We start from the raw sequence: 18,172 nt of genomic DNA, 5'->3' as shown, positions 1-18,172 counted from the left end.
AAAGTATTTGTATGGAGTGTAGCCATGTATGGAAGTGAAACGTGGACGATAATTAGTTTGGACAAGAAGAGAATAGAAGCCTTTGAAATGTGGTGCTACAGAAGAATGCTGAAGATTAGATGGGTAGATCACATAACTAATTAGGAAGTATTGAATAGTATTGGGGAGAAGAAGAGTTTGTGGCACAACTTGACAAGAAGAAGGGATCGGTTGGTAGGACATGTTCTGAGGCATCAAGGGATCACCAATTTAGTATTGGATGGCAGCGTGGAGGGTAAAAATGGTAGAGGGAGACCAAGAAAAGAATACACTAAACAGATTCAGAAGGATGTAGGCTGTAGTACGTATTGGGAGATGAAGAAGCTTGCACAGGATGGAGTAGCATGGAGAGCTGCATCAAACCAGTCTCAGGACTGAAGACCACAACAACAACAATAAGAAAATTTAACTGATATACTGGGGGTACGCGAAGGGAAATCTCTAGAGGAAGGATGTCTTGTTTTTCGCTGACTCATGTTGGTTTGATTGAGAAAACCGGTATACGACGGACGTTGTAGACAGTTTGCTGCTTCCTGTTGTTATGATGAACGAATCGTCGCCAGTGTGAAAGACTGGTGGCCAGTGCAAAATGGAAACCTACCAATCTTTTCTTTGCATATACAGCAGGTTTGTCAGTGAAGTCGATAAGTAGCTGGCTGCATTGTCTGAGTCTACAACATTTAAAATAATTAGAAGTCGTTGGTAAAAAATAATATTTTGTTCTTAACTGGTGATACAGGAGTCTTCATAGTCAGGAGGAATATAATTACAAACAAAGAGCTATAGGCACATAGGCCATACTTTAACTAAGCGCATTGTTAGAGGTTGCTTCCTATCAGCTGAAGGCTATACTACTTTTCTACTTGACATCCCGAGCAAGAGTGGATGAGCGCAAGCTAGAGACTTGTTGCAAGCCGCAGAGCGGCGCCAGTCTCGACTCTCGGGTCCAGCGATATCTAGTATGGACCACGGTCGATAACTGCAACCCCTAACAAGTGTGGTATCGAACGTTGATACCACACTTCCAACGCATTACGGATGCTGGACTCGTATCGAGACATGTAAACAGCATGTATGAATGGAATATACCAGGAAAGTCACCAGCGGCAAAATATCCTCTAGCATCTATTCTTATGGAAATCGGAAGTGTTGCGGCATGACCGTACTGATTGACTGAAAAACCCAACGTTGCGGTCCACACCACAAACGCCTTGAATAGTGTACGTATCCTTGAATAACCTGTTCGGTTCACTGTTTTCTGACCCATAGGGCATGTCGGGGACACAGTGGGATACTCTTTTACTTAGATATCAGTCTATAGTTGGCAATCTTAATGAACTGATGCATCTAGTGTTTCAGTAATGGAAAGAAATTCCTCTTATGTTCCTTACCACAACTAATGCAAGAGAGTATTCCTGCCTGCGGTGGCCATCAGTTCCGAAAACAATAAAATTTTAAGCAGTTAATACCTGTTGTTTGATGAACGTCTCGCACAGTTCATTCAGTATTAGACCAATGCGTCATGGTGTAACAATTCAGTGTAGTATAAGTCGGCTGCTGGAGCATGTTCTTTATTATTGCCGGCCGGAGTGGCCGAGCGGTTCTAGGCGCTACAGTCTGGACCCACATGACCGCTGCGGTCGCAGGTTCGAATCCTACCTCGGGCATGGATGTTTGTGATGTCCTTAGGTTAGTTAGGTTTAAGTAGTTCTAAGTTCTAGGGGACTGATGACCTCAGATGTCAAGTCCTACAGTGCTCAGAGCCATTTGAACCATGTTCTTTATTTAAATGATATTTCAGGAGGAACAGAAAATATTTAAGACTAATATTAAGACTAGTTCGAATAAAATATTCACTATAACATGAAACCAATTTCCATTAGTTACAGAGATACAGATAGTGGAATGTAACCCAAACAAATATTCACAAAACGTGTTAAAGGAAGGCAAGTGACTACGTTCGAAGTTAATTTTCAAAAATTCCATTTGTGACTTAAATAGACTTTCCAGTTGTCTTCCAAACATCACGTGTAGCTCTTACGTGGTAGTTTACCTTTCTTTCATGTCCGGCATATTCTTCTATGCGGAACGTCGACACGAACAGATATTCTACTCATACCTGTAGGACTACATCCCACTAAATGAGTAATTTCTTTTACCTCATCCACAACTTGTTAAGCTGCACGTTCAGACGAGATATGAGTGTTGGGTGCCCCACGACTCTCATTCAGTTTGGTGAAAACTCCAGGTACCACTCCCGGATTGGTACTCTACCGTTCGGAAGTGGTCTCTCGTTTTCTGTAAAAGCACTGGAAGAGTATCCATGGCCGGCCGGGTTGGCCGAGCGGTTCTAGGCGTTTCAGTCTGGAACAGCGCGACCGCTACGGTCGCAGGTTTGAATCCTGCCTCGGGCATGGATGTGTGTGATGTCCTTAGGTTAGTTATGTTTAAGTAGTTCTAAGTTCTAGGAGACTGATGACCTCAAATGTTAAGTCTCGTACTGCTCAGAGCCATTTGAGCCAAGAGTACCCATAACAAAACGCCGTGTCGAAGTACTTAGCCTTTGTAAACATGGACGGTACCCTTAAAGGATTCGGTAAAATTCACAGAGAAATCACAACTCTACAGGTGAAAAAGTTCGATTACGGGCAAATTGACAGCTAGAACTTAACACAAAAATGACAGTTGATGGATAAGTCCATAGTAAATAACAATCGGAATACCATCTCGCGTAATAAAAACCTATCCTTACGGGCAGCAGCAACTTTTCAAAATTCATAATGTACTGTAGTGGACAAAACTGAGTTTGATATGAAATCATGTATTTTCTATCCCCGCTCTAAACACTCCTAGAATCAAATCCCGGCGAAACACGTGTCAAAAGCTTCAAATATAGCTTTGTAATATAATAAAAGACATTTTGTTCTCTCATATTAATTAATCAAACTATTCTTGTTTTATTAAGCGTTATTGGATACCATGAAAGACTGGTGGACTAAACTGAAACGTTTTAACTGAGCAGCAGTTACCAATTAGTATTCGTTTTCAGTATTATACAATTGTTGAGTGTGGATCTTTTTAAATTCTGACTGTTAGAAAATGTAAACTAATTGGTTCTGTTAAGATGGTCAGCATAACAGTGTGCGGAAGGGTATTTTTCATAGATTTTTTACTATTTTAGTTAGAAGAGAATCTCCAGAGCATGTGACTGCTGTCTTTCTCTGTTTTTCCATTCGAGTACACTCCTTGTTACCTGCTGACTGAAATGTGGCCGAGTAGAAAAGAAACTTAGTAAAACTTTAGAAATACTGAATGCAAACGTATATCCGAAAACGTATTCAGAAGTGGCTGAAACAAGGATTTTGCGGAAAGACTGGGAAATATTTGATTACTTTGTAAAAAGTTTTAGGCCTCTAAATGAGATCAGTAACCTGGAAAATATTCATTTGAGGAAATACGTGATAAAGTGAAGGGTAATTGACGCGAAAATGAGAACTCACGTCAACTACTTTTCTGATGGACATTCAAATTGCTGTGAGATTTAAAACTTTCCCGTCGTACATATTATTCCACAAAGTTTTGGGCGAACTGCCGGATATTTGTAACTTCCTGCCACAATATTTCGGCGCAGAGTCTTCTGGTCATCTTCAGGTCATACTGGCGAAAACGCACTGATCTCTGGTATTTAAGACTCTGCCAGCACATGCGTGGTGGATTCACTTGGCGTTGTGGGTGCACTACTTGCCGCATCGATATCAATTCCATTGTCTTCCCGTGGTCCCATCACAGAACTACGGCGGCTACGGAGGTCAAGGAGGTTTTCAGCGACTGGATTCCATGCCGAATTCAATTGAAAACCGCGCGTCTCGATTAATAAAAGACTCGCTGTCAGACAGTCGTATTTCCACGGATTCATTAATAACAGAACTCCAAAAGAGACTATAGGCCACAATTTTGGTCTCACTGTAATTCATTACATGACCAGTGTAAATACAGTGTTCGGCGACGGCAGACTTACAAGGCTGAAGGAGGCGAGTATGCCGCTGATGTTCTGCTATGCGATCCTGCACAGTACGCGTCGTTTGCCCTATATAAGATTTGCCGCATTCGCGCAGAATCCTGTAAACACCTGTCTTGCGCAACTCTAGGTTGTCTTTGACAGATCCAAACAACGACGAAATTTTTGCAAGAGGGCGAAAGATTGCTTTCACTTCATATTTTCTTAATATTCTGCCTATTTGGGCAGAAATATTACCAATAAATGGTAAATAGGCAGTCGTTTTAGAGGCTTCCTCTTCTTTGCTCTGTCGCTTAAAGGTCTGCAACGCTCTCTCCACTTGTGGGACGAATACCCATTCTTCAGAAACACAGTCTGCAGGTGCTCCAGTTCCGTTTGAAAATTATCGTGTCAGAGATGACGTGCGTTCGGTGAGTCAAGGTCTTTAAAATTCCCATCGTTTGTGCCGGATGGTGGCAACTAGCGGCTTGGAAGTAAAGGTCTCCGTGAGTGGGCTTTCTATATACCGAATGACCAAGTGTGCCATCGCTCTTACGTCGCACCAAGACGTCTAAAACCGGCAGGCAACCATCCTTCACCAACTCCGTAGTAAATTTTGTGTTTTCGTGTATGGAGTTCAGATGTGGTAGGAACTCTCGCAAACGATCCAAATCATGAGGCCAAACTATAAAATCGTCGTTAACATATCGCCGAAGTATTGTTGGTTGAAAAGTGGCGGGACCTTAAAGCCCAGAGCTCACTACGTTTTCGCCGGTATCACCTAAAGATGGCCAGAAGACTCTGCGCCGAAATGTTGTGGCAGGAAGTTGCAAGCATGCAACAGTTCGCCCGAAATTTTGTGGAACATTTCAAATTGCTTTTTGCCATTAGGCAAAGGTGGATACAGCTTCAACAAATTACCAAATAGATGCAAGGTAGACTTGTAAGTAAATGAAATCTAATGGCATGAATGGCTAGGACGCTCCAAAGGGCAGATTCAGCCGCCTAATTGATAACGTTTTCCGTACACTTCGCGGTTGCAGGCACCTTTCCTTCGCGAAGTGTGAGCAGTGTACGCAAGTATATCCGTTATGTGGAGGTGACTGTAATGGGTATGTACGGAGTGCAGTGTCGTGTTTGTGTTGGAGATCATACGAAAAGGGAGAGAGTACTCCTCTAGAAAAGCACCAAGGGGTTTGCCATGCTTAACGACCCAACCCCACGGACGGATGTCAGATGCCCGCACTTCACGGGATACTGCGGAGAGGTTCTGGTATTTAAAACAGGGCATTGGATCAAAAACTGGTGATCAGGAACTTCATGCCAACGCCTCTCCTGCCATTGCCGACCAAATACTGGAAGGGAAAGTTTCATCCGCCACCAGGTTTCGAATCGGGTGCCTCCGAGTCGAGCGCCACCGCACAGTCGTGCATTAGCGACCGCGGCTTTGGAGATGAGTTCAGATCCAGTCATCTCTGAACAAGATTAAGCACGAAAAGGAAGAGGATGTAGAAAAGCTACTAATCCTCAGATTTGGCGGAAATTGGAGAATAAATGAATTGCTTAAGTTTTTCAATAAGGTTATCAGTGTCACACGTAACGAAGACCCAAGATACAGTTCGCGTTTGTTTGGAAGAGGAGCCTGTTCTTAGAAAACATCATTGTAAATGAAAATTTATGTTTTAGTTTCTACTTCTAGTGTTAAAGAACCGAATACTAAAAAGTAAATTTAAAAAAATAGAATTACTCACCACTTATTTGTTACTCCAAACTAATAAAAATGCACTGTGTGCAAAATAGCTCACATCAAGAGGCACATTTTCCAATAGAATACAACAAACTGGAAACTCATACATCGAAAGTAAAACAAAAAAATATCCTTGTAATAAACTCATTTTTATCAATATTCGTACTTAATTATTTTGCGTAAAACCCGACAAAGTAGTAAAGTACTTCTTGCGGCATGTTTTTCGTCTCTCTTGAAAATATTTCCTTCCGTTATATTACACGTTTTGAAACGTTGTTCCTCATATTATGCAGTGTACATCTGTACCGACAATATTAAGCATTCCTCCTGGAACCCCCCGCATAAATGTAGTACATGATTCTCAAAGTTTATTTATTTTTGCTCTCTCCACCTGCAAAATTATCTAAATTTTGATTTTCGAAATCATGGACGTTGAAGAGTAAACGCCTGTCGGAACAACATGTGTCGACACATTGCTGCGCTGGATATTAAGCGAGAGATTACGATCCAGTACTCAGAAACCAAATACCACAAACAGAGTAAGCACGACCGATAAATCCAACATTATATCATTTTAATTCGTCCCTAGAAACCTTTTTTCCTTATAAGTAGTTAAGATGACTGTCAAAAATATTGACTTTAAAGTATTTACATTGCAGGCTTTACTTCTGATATCTTCTGCTCCATGTAGATTTGCCTGTTACAAAATATATACTTAGATGTACACAACTGAGTGGTTAAAGAACCAAAGAAGAAAATTATGAAACTACTTACTTTGTTCAATGCAAGATAAGTTGGTTTTCAACATTTTATTTCCATTCTCATGTATTGAGAAATCTAGATACTTTTTGTAACACATATCGACGTTAGTCCACATTTTAATGCAGGCTTTTTTTTGTTTTTTTTCGTTTTTTTCGCTTCTCAGTCTTCTCGCTGCTTTGATGGGCCCTGCCACGACCTCCTCTCCAGTGGGAAACGTTTCACCTCAGATGCAACCTACGTTCTCAGTTATTTGCTAGATGTACACGTATTCCCTTCTCTGTCTTCCTCTACAGTTTTTACGCTCTACAGCCCCGTATAGTGGCATAGAAGTTATTCCCTGCTGTTTTAACAGATGTCCTGTCATCCTCTCCCTTCTTCTTATCAGTGTTATCCATTCACAGTATTATTTTCCTCTCCGATTTCCCGAAGAACTTAATCATTCCTTACCCTAATAAGCTGACAAAATTTTCTACATTCCTCTGCAGCACCACATCTCAAATGCTTCGATTCTCTCATGTTCCGGTTTCCCTATAGTCAATGGATTCTCAGAATTTATTCCTCAAATAAAGGTCTATGTTTCGCACTGTTAGACTTCTCTTGACCATGAATGCCATTCTCGCCATTGGTAGTCTGATTTTTATGCCTTCCTTTCTCCGTCCGTCATTCGTTATTGTGCTACGTATGTTGCAGAATTCCTTAACTTCATTTACTTTGTGATCACGAATTATAATGTTAAGTTTCCCGCTACTCTCATTTCTTCTACAACTCATTACTTTCGTCTTTGTCGCGTGTACGCACCGTAGCACGTTCAGTCTCACACGTGTACATCAGCCAGGTTGCATCCGAACAGTGTCAAAGGCAGCATGAATGCGCTCCTCCAGTGCCTCCACATCTGGAATGTTCTTTGAATACACGATACTATTGAGATGGCCCCATAACCTGAAATTGCGCGGTACGAGTTCCGGTGGACGAGCAGGCCCTGCAACTCGACCGCCTCGCCCGATCCATCGACCAGGAAAGATACAATTGCGATGTACGAAGATTGTATGTCCGAAAGAACAGATACCATCTTCATATAGTTAAGGCTAACCAGCCATTGACCTTCTTCTTCTGTGCAGAATGCACACGCATTGCCTGAACTCTTACGGGACTCAGTAAGATTGTCTGCCGCGAGTAATGAGTGTAATGGGCAGGGGCACTACGAATTTAGTGTGTGGACATTAAGTTGGGAATGTGGGTCTCACGGGGAGCGTGTAAGGGATAAATCCCTGCAGTCGCACTATCCTCTGTGCCCTCGGTTGCTCAGATGGATAGAGCGTCTGCCATGGAAGCAGGAGATCCCGGGGGTTCGAGTCCAGGTCGGGGCACACATTTTCAACTGTCCCCGTTGATGTATATCAACGCCTGTCGACAGCTTAGGGTCTTGATTTAATTACCATTTCGATTGAGATGATGAGACTGGTCCCAAAATACGGTCCCCAAGTATCCCGGCCCACACATTCCGGCTGCACCGATGCTGACGATTCACTGTCACCGTACCATGGGACTTTCGAACCCTATCCCACAGATGACAGTTCAGAAAGCTCCGCGTAAAGGTGGCCACTTCTGTGAACAGTATGGATGACACAAATCCTGGAATCGTTGTTGGCTGCTGAAGAAACCAGTGACAAAACTACTCCCGATGTGGAAAGTCTGTCGCAAATAAGCCCTGCACACGCTCTGAGTAATAAGGGTAGTAACAACTGTCATGGAGTATGTTCCACGGGCCGGCCGGAGTGGCCGAGCGGTTCTAGGCTCTACAGTCTGCAACCGAGCGACCACTACGCTCGCAGGTTCGAATCCTGCCTCGGGCATGGATGTGTGTGATGTCCTTAGGTTAGTTAGGTTTAAGTAATTCTAAGTTCTAGGGAACTGATGACCTCAGAAGTTAAGTCCCATAGTGTTCAGAGCCATTTGAACCAATGTTCAACACGGTCATCTGGCTTACCCTGTACTGACGGGCCAACTGCCTGGTACTGAGACGGCGGTCGTTTTGCACAGTGTTACTTCCATTTTCCTCGAAGTCTGGTGTCTGATCATTTCGAGTACGTCCTTCATGATTTCCTGCTTCCTGAAACGATCCTGGTTCAGACAAACGGCGAAACATTGTTGCAAACTTTAAAGGCCGTGGCTATTGTCGGTGGGGATAGGTGTCCTGATACAACCTTTCTGCCTCCGCATACCGCAACCAAGCATACTGTAACTGTGGCTGCATGGTACAGTGACTACTAGACCGCAGTCTCTGTAGCTCAGTATGATTTAATAAATAGTCTGTAGCATGGAAACCACTCATTTCCGGAAGTACGTTTATTAGATTTTTTTGTTCCGTATCTTCTCATCGCTCAGTCCCTAGATTTGGTCCACGGTGGAAGAAATCACCCTGTAGATTGATAAGTAGGGGCGAAAGATTACATCCCCTTTTCAATCCGGGCACTTCGTTCTTGGTATTTCAGCCTTATCTGACGTTGTCGAACACTTTTACTACCCTTGACGAATCTTACGAACGTGTCTTGATTTTTATTTAACGTGATTCTTATATAACGTTAAATGTGTTGAGAAAATATTGCTATAATATCAATACCCTGACAAAAAAATTGAAACTTAGTGCAATACGAATACGTTTTCTCTTTTGGCATAAAACCCTATAGTGGACCACCTTCAGTTACGTACGGAACACATTTTGATATGCACTCTCCATATAACTATGTTGACATCCAACTGCCGCGTTCCTCACTTGTTTCAAAAACTAATTTCGGATTTCTTAAAATTAATTTTATTATATCAGTATGTGGTTATCTTGTTGGCAGAACTGTGTACAACGTATTCCGGAAAGCTGAATGTTGTTCCATTCGGTTATTAGCCGTACGGTTTTCCGATTTTATCTGCCACACTGACATAAATCAAGCAATCTGCATCGAGCAACGGAGCTTTGCTCGTAACTTTATTATACGAATGAATAGTCATGCGTATTCCAGCAGCAACCGCTGAATAAATTTTGGCGTTCCCGAAGCATGTCAACTGGTTACAGGTCACTGCTTCAGGCGCTGTCCATTGTTCCGCGTCGAATGTCAGGAAGGACTGAAAATAATTTATCTACCATTCCGGGGTGTTCTCGTAGGAAGAAGTATTCAATGTGTCTTAAAGGATTTCATTTCCTAGGGAATTCGACAACCGTTATGAATACGCGAAGAGTAGCATCTACAGTTTCATCATTATATATTAAAAGAAAAAATTCAGTCATACTTGTAGCTTCATTTTGTTTATTCGATATGTCGCGAGTTTTAGCAACAGTGTTCCTACGCGTACAAAACAGTAACTCAAGTCACTCGAAATTCTGAAAATATAACTCCCGACGATAGAACTGGTTCTAAACGTTAAACTGATTACGAAATGTTGACAAAGGAGTAAGTGCTGTATATGCGGATTTTAATCGGGAATGCCTTTTTTCATGTTGTCGTACGGTACGCACAATTTTTGCTCTTGTAATAAAACTTACGTTCATGGGTTACTGATATGGCGTGCAGAAAAAGAAAGACCAGGCGAAATTAGAACTGATTTTCCATAATGCAGAAAATGGATTCAATATTATTTAAATAACTCTTTATATTCCAGTAGATCACAGGGGCATTAATATTCGAAATAAGATAAAAATTTAACATCACTGCTGGACTTGGAGTATTACTTCGTAACGATTGGGATACCGCATCAAACAGTTTTGGGTTCCATTGCACAAAACCATTTTGCAACATGAATAAACTAAAAAGAAGTAATTTTTACTCATTGGTAATTGAATGATCTGGAATACATAATTTTCAAACTTGTATAATCATTTTATTGTTTCACTCACTGGAAAAGATTTCGCATAGGTAATCTGTTGGCCTGTGGAATGATTTTATTTTTTTACTATATGTGAAGGCCCCATGAGTAGACACATTCCATTAGAATTACTGACAGCCTTGGGAGAGCCAGCCCTGACAAAACTCTACTATCTGGTGAGCAGGATGTATGAGACAGGCAAGATTCCCTAAGACTTCAAGAAGAATATATTAATTCCAATCCCAAAGAAAGCAGGTGTTAACAGATGTGAAAATTACCGAACTATCAGATTAATAAATCACGGCTGCAAAATACTAACGCGAGTTCTTTACAGACGAATGGAAAAACTGGTAGAAGTCGACCTCGAGGAAGTTCAGTTTGGATTCCGTAGAAATGTTGGAATACTTGAGGCAATACTGACCCTACGACGTATCTTAGAAAATAGATTAACGAAAGCCAAACCTACGTTTCTACCATTTGTAGACCTAGAGAAAGCTTTTGACAATGTTGACTGGAATAATCTCTTTCAAATTCTGAAGGTGGCAGGGGTAAAATACAGGGAGCGAAAGGCTATTTACAATTTGGACAGAAACCAGATGGCAGTTATGAGTTGAGGGGCATGAAAGGGAAGCAGTGCTTGAGAAGGGAGTGAGACAGGATTGTAGCATATCGCCGATGATGTTCAATCTGTATATTGAACAAGCATGAAGGAAACAAAACAAAATTCAGAGTAGGGATTAAGATCCATGGAGAAGAAATAAAAACTTTGAGGTTCGCCGATGAAATCGTAATTTTGTCAGAGACAGCAAAGGACTTGGAAGAGCAGTTGAATGGAATGGACAGTGTCTTGAAAGGAGGGTATAAGAGGAACATCAACAAAAGCAAAACGAGGATAATGGAATGTAGTCGAATGAAGTCGGGTGATGCTGAGGGAATTAGATTAGGAAATGAGACACTTAAAGTAGTAACGGGGTTTTGCTATTTGGGGAGCAAAATAACTGATGATGGTCGAAGTAGAGAGGATATGAAATGTGGACTGTCAATGGCAAGGAATGCGTTTATGCAGAAGAGAAATTTGTTAGCATCGAGTATAGAATTAAGTGTCAGGAAGTCGTTTCTGAAAGTATTTGTATGGAGTGTAGCCATGTATAGAAGTGAAACGTGGACGATAAATAGTTTAGACAAGAAGAGAATAGCAGCTTTCGAAATGTGGTGCTACAGAAGAATGCTGACGATTAGATGGATAGATCACATAACTAATGAGGAGGTATTGAATAGAATTCGGGAGAAGAGGAGCTTGTGGCACAACTTGACTAGAAGAAGGGATCGGTTGGTAGGGCATGTTCTGAGACATCGAGGGATCACCAATTTAGTATTGGAGGGCAACGTGGAGGGTAGAATACGTAGAGGGAGATGAAGAAACGAATACATTAAGCAGATTCAGAAGGATGTAGGTTGCAGTAGGTACTGTAAGGAGCTTACTGTAAGGAGCTTACATAGGACAGAGTAGCATAGAGAGCTGCAGAAAACCAGTCTCTGGACTGAACAACAAAAACCTATGTCTTCCATTTTGATTTACGTAGGTTTTACCTTTTTCCTTAGTAAAGAAATGTTGCTCGCATAAATCCGCTTCGTACATCATAATTTTTTTTTCTATTTAGAATTGAATCAAAGCTCCTGTTGTTGTATCACACAGATCTATGGCCACAGTGGAATTATGCCAGTCAAGAAAACAGCACACGGCGGTGTTTCACCGGGTGTGTCCCAATATTCTCGGGCAACGTCGAGGGCGCTGTGCCATTTCACCGCGGGGGAAATGTCACTTTGACCCGCCTCAGCCGCAGGCCTGAATACCAGCATTAAAGGTCTCGGATCCATGACTTGAAAACCTTATACACATGGCACATCGGCCGCTCTGTACAATGACGCAGCAGAATCTACCACCTGCACTGGCGTACGTTATGTTTTATTTCATGCTTCTATTAGTAGATGTTCACGTGAGTAATGATTCGTTATAGACAATAAACTCCCACAAATATATGAGATTTAAAACTTTCCCGGCGCCCATATTGTTCCACATAATTTCGGGCGAACTGCCGGATGTTTGCAACTTCCTGCCACAATGTTTCGGCGCAGAGCCTTCTGGCCATCTTCAGGTGATACTGCCGATAACTCCCTAAACTCTGGTATTTAACGCCCCTCCGGCACATGCAAACGGAGCTGGAGCACCTGCAGACTGTATTTCTGAAGAATGGGTATTCGTCCCAGCAAGTGGAGAGAGCGCTGCAGATCTGTAAACGACGTAACAGAGAAGAGGAAGAGGCCTTTAAAACGACTGCCTGTTTGCAATATATTGGTAATATTTCAGCCCAAATAGGCAGAATACTAAGAAAATATGAAGTGAAAGCAATCTTTCGCCCTCTTGCAAAAATTTCGTCGCTGTTGGTATCTGTCAAAGACGACCTAGAACAGCTCAAGGCAGGTGTTTGCAGGATTCCGTGTGAATGCGACAAATCTTACATGGGGCAAACGACGCGTACTGTGCAGGATCGCATTGTAGAACATCGGCGACATACTCGCCTTCTTCAGCCTTGTAAGTCTGCCATCGCCGAACACTGTATTTCCACTGGTCATGCCATGAATTACAATGAGACAAACATTGTGCTCTATACGTCTAACTTTTGGAGTTCTATTATTAATGAATCCGGGGTAATACCGCTGTCTGACAATGTGTCTCTTATTAATCGTGACGGCGGTTACCAATTGAATTCGGCATGGAATCCAATTGTCGAAACACTTCGCGTCCTCCGTAGCCGGCGTAGTTCTGTGATGGAACCGCGGGATGACAATCGAATTGATAACGATGCGGCGAGTTTTCACCACGGAGGGCGCGCGGCGCAGCAGAATCGAACGCGCTCAAGTAGCGCATGCGCAACAAGTGAATCCACCGCACATGTGCCGGAGGGGCCTTAAATACCTGAGCTCGGGGAGTTTTTGCCTTCTCTTCCGACGATCTTCTCCTTCACCTCACTCATCTCCTTTCCGAACAGCTTAATTCCCGTCGCTCCGCCATCTTCCTCTCACTTGACCTCGAACGCGCTTATGACCGCGTCTGGCATTCCGGTCTCCTCTTCAAGCTCCAAACCTTTGCCCTTCCCATTAACTACGTCCGTCTGATCGGTTCCTTTCTCTCCCGCCGTCCTTCCTATGTCACCATCCATAACACAGATTCCTACACCTTTTTCCCCTCTGCCGGTGTGCCCCAAGGCTCCGTCCTCTCCCCCCTTCTGTACCTTTTGTACACGGTGGACATGCCGCCGCCGTCGCCCCCCGTCCACCTCCTCCAGTTTGCCGATGACACCGCCTTCCTCGCCCTTGCCCCCACCCTGCAACGCTCCCAACGCCTTCTCCAATCCCATCTTGACCGGTTCACCGCATGGTGCAACCAGTGGTTGCTCAAGGTCAATCCCTCCAAAACCCAGGCGATCATTGTAGGCAAAACCACCCCTTCCTTCCGCCTCCTTGATTTCTATCTCACCGTCTATGGCCGTCCTGTCGCCCTCACTCCCACCCTCAAGTACCTTGGCGTCACCCTCGACCGTCGCCTCTCCTGGACTCCCCATCTCCAGACAATCCAAGCCAAGGCACGTTCCCGACTCCGTCTCCTCAAGCTCCTTTCCGGCCGCACGTGGGGTCTGGACCCCTCCACAATCCTCCACACCTATAAATCCCTCATCCGCCCTATCCTTTGTTACGCCCATCCAGCCTGGATCACCGCCCCCCCCCCCTACCTTCTATAAATCCCTCCAAATCCTTGAACGCCATGCTCTCCGCCTTGCCTATCGCATCCGTCTCCCCTCCCCCACGCGGATCCTGTATGATCTCATCCCCTTCCCCCACCTCCTCCTTTTCCTTGAAAGGATACGTATCCTGTACACCTCACGTAAACTTGATCCTCCTCACCCGCTCGTTTCCCCGATCATCTCCCACCCCCGCCCGCTGCCGCGCCTGTATTCCCACGTCCCACCCGGTCTCCATCTCTCCACCCTCCTTACCCTCTCCCAAGGTGGCTTCCGCCATCTCCCCCTCCCTGATGATGTCCTCGTCCCCTCCATCTACCCCTCTTATCAACTTTGATCCTCCCCCCCCCACCTCCTATGTCCTCTCCTTTAGGCACCCTCGCTCCCACCCTTCCCTTCCCTCCTCTTTCCTTTTCCCCCTCCCTCCTCCCCTCTCCACCGGGCTTCCCCTCCCCCTTCCTCCCTCCCCCTCTCTCCTTTGCCCATGGCATATCTGCTCCCCCCTCTCCCATTCCCCTTCCCATTCCTCCTCCTCCACCTCCTCTCTTGGCAGGTCCCCGGACTCGTACACGCTCAGTGAACATTCGCGCGCCGGAGATCATCGCTGTCCGTGTTTCGTGTGTGTGCCTTCGTTTGTGTGTAGTGTTGTTCGCCGTCACGCCCCCACCGTTCACGTGCCGTCGCCATCATCCATGTTCTGTGCATCGTGTCGCCCAGTGTTAGTGATGTTTCTCGTCCAGCGTGAACGGCTACATGTTTTTTCGATTTTTAGTGTCTACATTTTTTTTGCCCACCGTTATTACTGTCTACTCTGTGCCACCTTTATGTACTACTTGTTGTAACACTCAAGGCTGAAGAGCGGCGTATTGTGCTGCTGCCAGCCCGCCTTTGTATAAGGTGTTAAAATCACAATAAAGAAAAAAAAAAAAAAGGGAGTTTTTGCCAGTATCACCCGAAGATGGCCAGAAGACTCTGCGCCGAAATATTGTGGCAGGAAGTTGCAAACATCCCACAAATATGCTTCCTATACGATTGAAATATAATTTGAATACATAAATGATATGACCTCACTGCTGATGGGCCGAAAATATTCTCCTTCATTCACAAAATTTTGGCTCCTGAATGAACTGTGACGCGATGTGACTTCTATTAATGAGATATTTGGAAGCTGGAGAAAAGTTTTATGGCGGAACTAGAAATGCAATGTAACCTTCGACACAAATAATTACAACATTACGACCAATACATTTATATTCTGATAACACATAAATCTGGACTTGGGTAGGTTTCGCCTTGAGTAAACACAATTTCTTTCCTTCTTCCTAACCAAACATATTTCGCTGGGACCATAGCATCATCAGCGTTTTTTATTTTAAATTTTTCTCTCTGTTAAGGGGAGGTTTACTATGTTTGGCCCGACAAAAGCATGTCCTTCGAGAATTTTTTCTCGGTATGTGTTATAGATATCAGTGTCAAATTTGGTCAAAATGTTTATTGATATTTCCTCTACAAACCGGAATTTTTTCGACCGGAAATGTCGAAGAGCAAAGACGGAAGTGCCGTCGGAACGAAACAAAATTTCGATGTAGACCTCCCCGCGCGGTATGTCACACGTCATGCGGCTCGTCTGAAATCAAAATGGAGTTAATTTTAGGGAAGTATATAAGATTCTTTAGGAGTTGTTTCTCGCTTAAGTTATTTGGACTATAGGAAACAAAATGGTGGTCATTTGAAAAATATAGGCTTTTGTCCCATCGATTTTTTTTACTTCGTCGGCCAAGTAAATATATTTGTAGTTGATGGATCGGATTAAAAGTGGTACAATTCCTAGACAATTTAGTTAGCTTCGTCGGAAACAAATAATCATGCCAATCGGTTCGGTAGATATGAAGTTCCCATACCGCGCGGTAAAAAGTTCGAGAAAAACGCGTTTGAAGTTTTGGATACATATAAATGCAGTATTATACAACTTACGTTCAATCTGCTATTTCGGGTCCATAAACTAATCCTTCCTCTTCCTCACAGAGGGCGTTCTGCTCGATTTGGGCCAACCTGCGCTGCTCCAGAGTTGGTCGTACGGCCGGTGACAAGCGGTTTTCGACCGCTTGAATCCGGTGGTCGTGCGAATGCTTGGCGAACTGCGTCGAACAGAGTCATAGGGTGACGTCCATCGTTGTCATGGTCCAAAAGAAAAAAACTGGTGCGTGAAAAAGGCCGATTTCAGGCAGGTGCATTTTTTTGTACAACCGCAAATAACAAGCATTTCCGTTCCGTATTCGGAAAAACCGTTTCAGAGGTGGATTCTAGACGCTTTTATGGATCCAAAAATGCAATTTTTAAAAAAATCGTTCTTTTTAACCAAAAGACAGTAAACAACAGGAGAAGTTCTTTTTATATCTGTAAAGGTAGAAAGTTCAGTTCTTAGGAAGAAGTATTCACAAGTTTTTAAACTAGCAGAAATTTTTATACCAGGAGAGTCCAATAAATAATGCAACAAATTTTTTTCTGAAAGCAGATTGTTTTCGTTCAGAATTCCGATACACCATTATATCGCCCACTCTTTAGCTACGAAACCCTGCTTTTCCAAGTAATCTCCGTTCAGTCTAATGGCCTTACGAAACTTCACTGTGAGGTCTTGTATGCCCGCATGGTTCCACTCTGCTCGTTGACGTCGGAGCCAACGTCTTGCTGCGTGAGTAACCTCCCCGTCATTCACCTACTGCTTCTCTTGAAGTGCATCGTTCAATTGGCCAAACAGATGGAAGTCGGGAGGTGCGAGATCCGGGCTGTAGGGTGGATGAGGAAGAACAGTCCAATGAAGTTTGGTGAGCTTCTCTCGGGTGCGCAAACTCGCGTAAGGCCTTGAGTTGTCATGAACAACGCGAAAGTCGTCTGTATTTTTGGGCAATGAGCACGCACGTTCCAGCATTGCTGTATGCGGCCGCCAGGCACAGGGGAGATCCGACCGGTTTGCGCGACCTTGTTGCAGTGATGACAGACACTTCGCCCAATGAGTCATCGTGCTTTTGTTCGCTGCCAGTTCTCCGTAGACATCAACCAAATGAAGATAAAAAGATAAATGACAGCTGTCTGCTTGGAACGTACCTCCGTTGCAGATGCCATTTTGAAGGCTAAGTGCAGCACCGCCACTATTGTAATTTCATCAAAGTATAGAAGGTGAAGATGGAATATTCCACGATGTCCCACAAAATATTATGAATTTTTTCAACCGAAATTACCCCAGAGAAATAAAAAGTGTTGCATAACGTAATGAAGGCTCGCTCGCCCCCGCCCCCCCCCCCCCCCCCACCTTTCCGCTTTTTAGCACATTCTGTGGTTTTTCTGGCTGTCTGCATTTTGCATTATAGCTGATTTTCTTTTATAGTTTTTCATCTGCAGCCATAGAAAACTTGATGTAGAAAGTTATTTGCATGGGAAATTTGCGACTGGAAATGGTAGGCGGTTGTGGTTAATGTAATATTGTTTTACACTGAAGCGCCAAAGGCATGTGTATTCAAATACAGAGATTTGTAAACAGACAGAATACGGCGCTGCCGTCCACAACGCCTGTGTGAGGCAACAAGTGTTTGACGCAGTCGCTAAATCGCTTGCTGCTGCCACAATGGCAGATTATCGAGATTGAAGTGAGTCTGAGCGTGGTGTTATAGTCGGTGCCCGAGTGATGGGACACAGCATCTTCGAGGTAGCGATGAAGTGGGGATTTTGGATGGAAAACACATTCAGTGACTTGTACCCGCATCGACTATTAATCAGGACAAAACGTGAGTATACGACAAGTGACGATGAAAACTTGATAAATTATGATGATCGGGATGAAATTACGGAGAATATGAAGTAGTCTTTGGTCAGTATTCATTAAGCAACTGCAGATTTCCGTGACATTATTACACAAGTGATCCATAACCATTATTCACTAATGATTTAATAAGAGATCACTGTTGATTCTTGAAA

The sequence above is a fragment of the Schistocerca americana genome, chromosome 3 (genome assembly GCF_021461395.2).
Source record: "Schistocerca americana isolate TAMUIC-IGC-003095 chromosome 3, iqSchAmer2.1, whole genome shotgun sequence".
NCBI lineage: Eukaryota > Metazoa > Arthropoda > Insecta > Orthoptera > Acrididae > Schistocerca > Schistocerca americana.
Note: the sequence above shows the minus strand (reverse complement) of the source record.